Source organism: Aegilops tauschii, chromosome 2 (genome assembly GCF_002575655.3).
Source record: "Aegilops tauschii subsp. strangulata cultivar AL8/78 chromosome 2, Aet v6.0, whole genome shotgun sequence".
NCBI classification, from domain to species: Eukaryota; Viridiplantae; Streptophyta; class Magnoliopsida; order Poales; family Poaceae; genus Aegilops; species Aegilops tauschii.
The window spans coordinates 262,791,051-262,797,269 of record NC_053036.3 but is presented as its reverse complement, the minus strand read 5'-3'; the positions used below and the strand labels follow the sequence as shown (position 1 = coordinate 262,797,269).

Genomic DNA, 6,219 nt, shown 5'->3' with positions numbered 1-6,219 from the left:
CACTTTACTATCCGATGCAGTGCAGTTTTTAGTTTGAAGCAGTGCATTTTTCTGTCTAACGCAGTTCCATCGTCGATTTTGGTGTCGCGAAAAACAGAGTGTCCGTGTTTTGGTATTTTTAGAACTACGCTTAAACCGTAAGGAATTAGAGTGTTCTACATGAAAAAGTTGCGTCTCGACGACATCTTTCCAATGGCGTATCATTTGGATCATTCCGATCAGCGATTTGTAAAAAATTCACGAAAAACCCACCGCTGCCACTCGTCGTCCGCTGCACGATTTCTAAAATTAACTTGAAACCATAAGGAATCTCAAAAACATTTAGACATATAAAAGTTGTGCCTCGTCCGTATCTTTCCAACCGCGTATCGCACGCCTCGTTTCGACAAATGGTTGAAAAATGGGAGCGAAAACAGTGCCGAAAAATTCATAAAAATTGAAAAACAGAATTTCGCGATTTACTAAATTTGAAACTGCTCTTAAACCGTAACGAATTAGAGAAAATAATAGATATGAAAAAGATGCGCCTCAATGATATCTTTCCAACGGTGTATCATTTTCTTCATTCCGATGAGCGATTTAGTAAAAAAACGTGAGAAAACGCTCGCTGCCACTTGTCATGCACCGCGCCGTTTTCAAAACTACTCTTAAACCGTGATGAATCTCGAAAAAAAATTGACACGAAAAAGTTGTGCCTAATCCATAGCTTTTCAACGTATATATAGTACCACAACCAAAGAAAAAACACACCTCCTACACGGCCGCCGCCCCTCCTCCACGGCCGGCGCGCCACCACACCCGTGGCTGGAGCGCATCCTCCCGCATGGCCGTCTCCCCTCCTCCCCCGCGGCCACCTACCCTCCTCCCCAACGGCTGGCGAGCCGCCTTCCGCGCGACTCGGGCTCCTTCCCCGCGGCCAGCGCGCCACCTCCCACGCGGCCACCTACCCTCCTCCCCAACAGCCCGCGCGCCGCCTTCCGCGCGATGGGGCACCTCCTCCGCCATGGCCGGCGAGCCTCCTCCCGCCGCCATCCTCGGATCCAGCCACAGCAGGGCCGCGGAACCCCGTGTGCTGTTCGCCGGGCCCTGAATCCCCGTGCGCCGCCGCAGGGCCCTGGATCCCGAGCGCCGCCGCCGTCGGGGTCCTGGCTCGCCTGCTCCATCACCGCTGGGATATCGCCTCCCTCATGCGCCGCTGGGACCCCCACACGCCGTCGCTGACCGCACCACCCCATCGCCCGCGCTTCCCCTCTTCCCCGAGCTCCCCTGAGCGGCCCTGCTCCTGAGCCACACCTTGCCGGACTGCGGGGCTCATGCCACAGCACCTCCCCTCCCCCAAGTTCGTGTGCCACTACGCGAGCTCCATCCCCACCGCCGGCCAACTGCCGTCGCTATCGCGCGTGGACAGCAGCGACGGCCGAATCCGACCTTCCCAGGCATCACCTTTCTTCCTTCTCTCATGTTGATGTTCTTTGGCCAATTTACTGAGCAGCGCCGGCCTTTGCACTATGGTACTTGTTCTATTTTGCTTCAGAGTTATGTTCGCATCTGAATTTTCTTGCTAGGTTCCAAAAGCAAGTGGTATGCACTGCCTTTAGTCAGGTCACGGCCTCCGATGCTGCTAACCTCCCCACGTTCCTTGTCGCCTGCTTGTGTGTGCCTGTCAATGAAGGAAAAACACACATGGGCAAGGTTATATCTACAGGCAAAAGTTCAGAATTTCAGAAAGAAGATGGAGTGAGGTTCAACTTCTTTTAGCATTTTTAATTCTCAGTACAAAAAGACTGCTCAGAAAGAAGAAGTAATCGCAGGCTGCTCGTCTTGTTTGATGTTCAAATGTTCAGTTGTTTTGTGCCTTTTTTGCTCTCCAGAATCCTACACTCCTGTCGCTCGGCAGGTCACGGCCTCCTCTAGGTGCAGGTCGTGGTGTCCATGTCGTCACTGCTCCAGCGCATCATGCTTCCATACATGGTGGTGTTTTGGACTGGAGCAAGACGGAACGAGGCAGTGTGTGTACGTACTTTCTAAGAGTTGTCGACCACCGCATGCGCCTCAATACAAACTTCCTGTAGCATGTGTACGAGTTTACCCACAGTGATTTTTGTCAACATGATCTTGGGGATGCAGACCTAAACAAATAAACTTGCTCGTTGGTCGAAACTAATACTAATCACATTAGATTGTAGTTGTTGCGTGTGGCATTGTTGCTTCTTTGGATTTGTTGTGGCAAGGAAGAAAAAGAAGATGGGGAGAGGACATGTGGTGGTTAGTGGATAGGAAATGTGTGAAGAAGAAAAACCATACCGCTTCAATTGGACATTTATTTTTATCCATTTGGGTGAAAAAATGTTGTCCACTATATGTCTGTAATTATGGTTATAACAAATGAATTTATTTATTTTACTTTTGTTAATTTATTTATTTTAGTTTTCAACGTACAGTACAATAGTTTTTTGGCAGAGAATTCAATAATTCCAGAGCAATTAGAAAACAAGGTCAAACATACTTACGTCGGAAGGTCATTTTTACTACAAAAGTTCCAAAGATTAAACATATTTTCAACGTCCAGCTTAGTTAAAAATCTGAGTTTTTTCTAGGAAAGATGATTGTGCTCTTTTCGGTGTTTGCTCATATGACAAGTTTGAAAATTTGAAATAACCGAGAAGGTAAAAAAACGTAGAAGTTCAAATTTGAAATAACCGAGAAGGTCAAAAAACCTAGAAGTTCAAATTTAAAAACCATATTTTTTCTAAGGAGTTCAAAATAAAATAAGAGAAAAGTTCGAAGGTTAAAAAAACTTAGATGTTTTCTCGCTACTAAATAATGAAATGAAGAAGTTTAAATTAAAAAGGATAAACTAAAAAAAGTTTTAAAATAATTTTCTCATTTTTTAAATAACCATAAGTTCAAAATAAAATAATGAAGTGGTGCGATGTTAACTAAAAAATCTAGGATTTTACCTTCTTTAAAAAAAACTCAGATATCCGCTGTTATTAAAGAATCGACCATGAAAGGTAAGAAAATAGACAAATTCATGTTTATTTAAAAAATCAAAAACAAAAACTTTACTAAAGAAAGTGAAGTTCAAATTAAAATAACACATAAGTTCAAAGTATATTAAAACCTAGGATTTAGAAGCTCAGAAAACAGAAACAAAAAACAATTTCATTTTCAGCATTTTTTCCCAATACTAAATATTAAACCAAGAAGTTTGATTTTATAAAACGGAGAAGTTCAATGTATATAAAAAACACATGTTTTCTCCTTATTAGAGAAAAAAACCAAGATTTTCAATTTGAAAACGTGGAGCAATTTGATACTCCCAGTGTAAAGAAATATAAGAGCGTTTAGAACACTAAAGAATAAAACCAACAAATCTGGTGGGAGTATTTATTTGACAAATCGGAATATTTCAGTTAGTAAAGAATAAAACCAATAAGTACAACTAGAAATAGCAAGAAGTTTGGTGTTTCTGACAAAACTCCAATTTTTCAAATTTCTAAAAAATACACAAAAAAGTTCAAATAAAAAAGTTAGAGCGTTTGAGGTCTATAAAAAACTCAGATTTTTTCTGTTGCTAAAGCCAAACAGAGAGAAGTTCAAATTGATAACTGCCAGAAGTTCACGTACTACATGGTGCCCATTTCTTATGAGAAAAAAGAATAAAAATGCAAAGTCTAAAGATTTTGTTGCTAGAAGTTCAGGTCCTCGGCCCGAGAAAGTTCAAAAATTCTTGTGAGAGAGGCTCACCTTGTATTTCATTGTTCAAAAACATAACAAGATGTTATTTTTTGTGTTTTAAAATAATTCTCTCATTCCATGACAAATTTCAAACAAATGCTCTACATGGAAAAAGTTTCTCTTATTCAACAAGTTTCCAAAAGGGGTATATCGTATGCTCTATTTCAAAATAAACGGTTAAAACAAATTGATGTATGTTGTTCGAAACAAAAGTTTAACCATATTAGAAAAAGTTGCATCTTTCAACAAGTTTCCTAACGGTTTATCATTTGTGGAACTTCGAAGAACGGGTGCGGAATTACAAACAAAAATACGTGACCGAAGTTGTGGCTCTCGTTTGGGCTACACCGCGCCGCCACCTTGCACCTCAGGGCGCCCAATATGATAAGGATCCACTAAATTTTTGAAACAAAAGCAGAGATAAGTTCAAATTGAAAGAAACCAGCGGTTCAACTACTACATGGAGTGTGTTTCATATAAGAATAAAAAGAATAAAAAGACAAGGTCTAAAAAGACTTTAGCTAGAAGTTCACGTAGTCGGCCCAAGAAGTTCAAATATTCTTATAAAGGAGGTTCTCCGTCTATTTACTTGTACAAAAACACACACAAAACATTGTGCAACTCCGACGAATGGGTGAGGAATTACGAACAAAAATACGTGGCCAAAGTTCAACGTGAAAACAGCGAGCAGTTCAACTATTATACGGACTGTGTTTCAGATGAGAATAAAATGAATACAAAACTAAAAGCCTAAAATGTTTGTTGCAAGAAGTTCACGTGCTCCACCCTGCATGGTTCAAAAATTATATTATGAGACGTTCGACCTTGAATTACATGATAAAAAAAGAGGAAAAACAATAACATTTTTTTCCATTTTTAAAGCTGCTCTCAAACGGCAACAAACTTGTAACACATGTCTAAATGAAAAGGTTGCTCATATTCATAAGCTTTCCAACGGTATATTATATGCTACATTCCGACCTATGGTTTAAAAGTTTCATGTATACCAATTAAAACACGTTTTTATGTATTGAAAAATTCTTTTGAACCGTCATGAGTATGAAAAAATGATCAACACGGGAAAGTTGCGTGTTTTCAACAGCTTTCCATCGGTATATCGTTTGCTCAATTTCGATAAGTGGTTGGGGAGTTACGCGAAAAAATAGGACGTGAAAAGCAGAGTGAAGTTCAAACATAATTGCTCCAGAAGTTCAACCTCTTCACGCAGTGCATTTCGGAGACTCTGTTTTCGCGATGAAGGCACAACGCATGATCTCAGAAGTTCATATTGACAACTGCCAAAAGTTCACGTACTAGATGGTGTGCATTCTGATTAAAAAAAGAATGAAAAAGCAAAGGCTAAAAGTTTTGTTGCTAGAAGTTCATGTGCTCGGTCCGAGAAAGTTCAAAAATTCTTGTGAGAGAGGTTGAACAAAAATACGTGATAGAAGTTCAAGGTGAAAATAGCGGGAAGTTCAACTACTATACGGAATGCGTTTTAGATAAGAATATAAGAATAGAAAACAAAAGGCTTAAAAGGTTTGTTGCAAGAAGTTCACGTGCTCCTCCTAGCATAGTTCAAAATTCATGTGCGAGACGTCTGTCGTTCATTTACATGTTGAAAAAAGGCAAAAAAACAACGTTGTTTTGCCATTTTAAAAACTGCTCTTAAACAGCAACGAATTTGTAACACTTGTCTACATGAAAAACTTGCTACTATTCATAAGCTTTCCAACGGTATATTATGTGCTACATTTCATTGAACGGTTTAAAATTTTCATGTATACCATTTAAAACACGTGTTTATGTATTCAAAAAAAATCTTATCTGTTGAAAGAAGTTCATAGTGAAAACAAAGAGAAATTTAAGTACTGCAAGGAATGCATTTCAGGTGAGAACAAAAGCTTAAAAGGTTTGTTGAAAGAAGTTCAAGTGCTCTCTCTGGGGAAGTTCAAAAATTCTTGCGAGAGAGGTTCACCTTGTATTTCCATGTTCGAGAACACAAAAAAGAAATTGCATTTTTGCATTTTAAAATAATTCTCTCAATCCACAAAGAAGTCTAGTTATTATTTGGGAGCAATTTGATTTCAAAAAGAAAATAAAAAATTCAAATTATAAAAATGAAAAAAATTCATGTACTACATGGTGTGTGTTTAATATGAGAAAAATGAATTAAAAGGCAAGGTCCAATTTTTTTTTGTTATAAGTTCAAGTCCTCGGTCGGAGAAAGTTAAAAAATTATTATGAGAGAGGTTTGTATAAAAGGAATATCATTTGTGTAACACTGACGAATGGATGAGAAAATTAAAAAGAAAATAAGTCACAGAAGTTCAATGTGAAAACAGCAGGAAGTTCAACTACTGCACTGAATGAATTTCATATGCAAAACTTTTAAAACCGTCGCGAGTATGAAAAAATGATCAACACGGGAAAGTTGCGTGTTTACAGCAGCTTTCCATCGGTATATCACTTGCTCAA

The 6,219-nt window shown here is 39.2% G+C and overlaps 1 long non-coding RNA gene across 1 annotated transcript; it reads left to right on the top strand.

Annotated features, from left to right (window-relative positions):
- The first annotated feature begins 677 nt into the window (after positions 1-677).
- LOC120973307 (uncharacterized) lies at positions 678-2,403 on the top strand. Its single transcript, XR_005767996.3, has 2 exons — positions 678-1,742; positions 1,872-2,403. It is a non-coding gene; the product is annotated as an uncharacterized lncRNA (long non-coding RNA).
- The last annotated feature ends 3,816 nt before the right edge of the window (positions 2,404-6,219 follow it).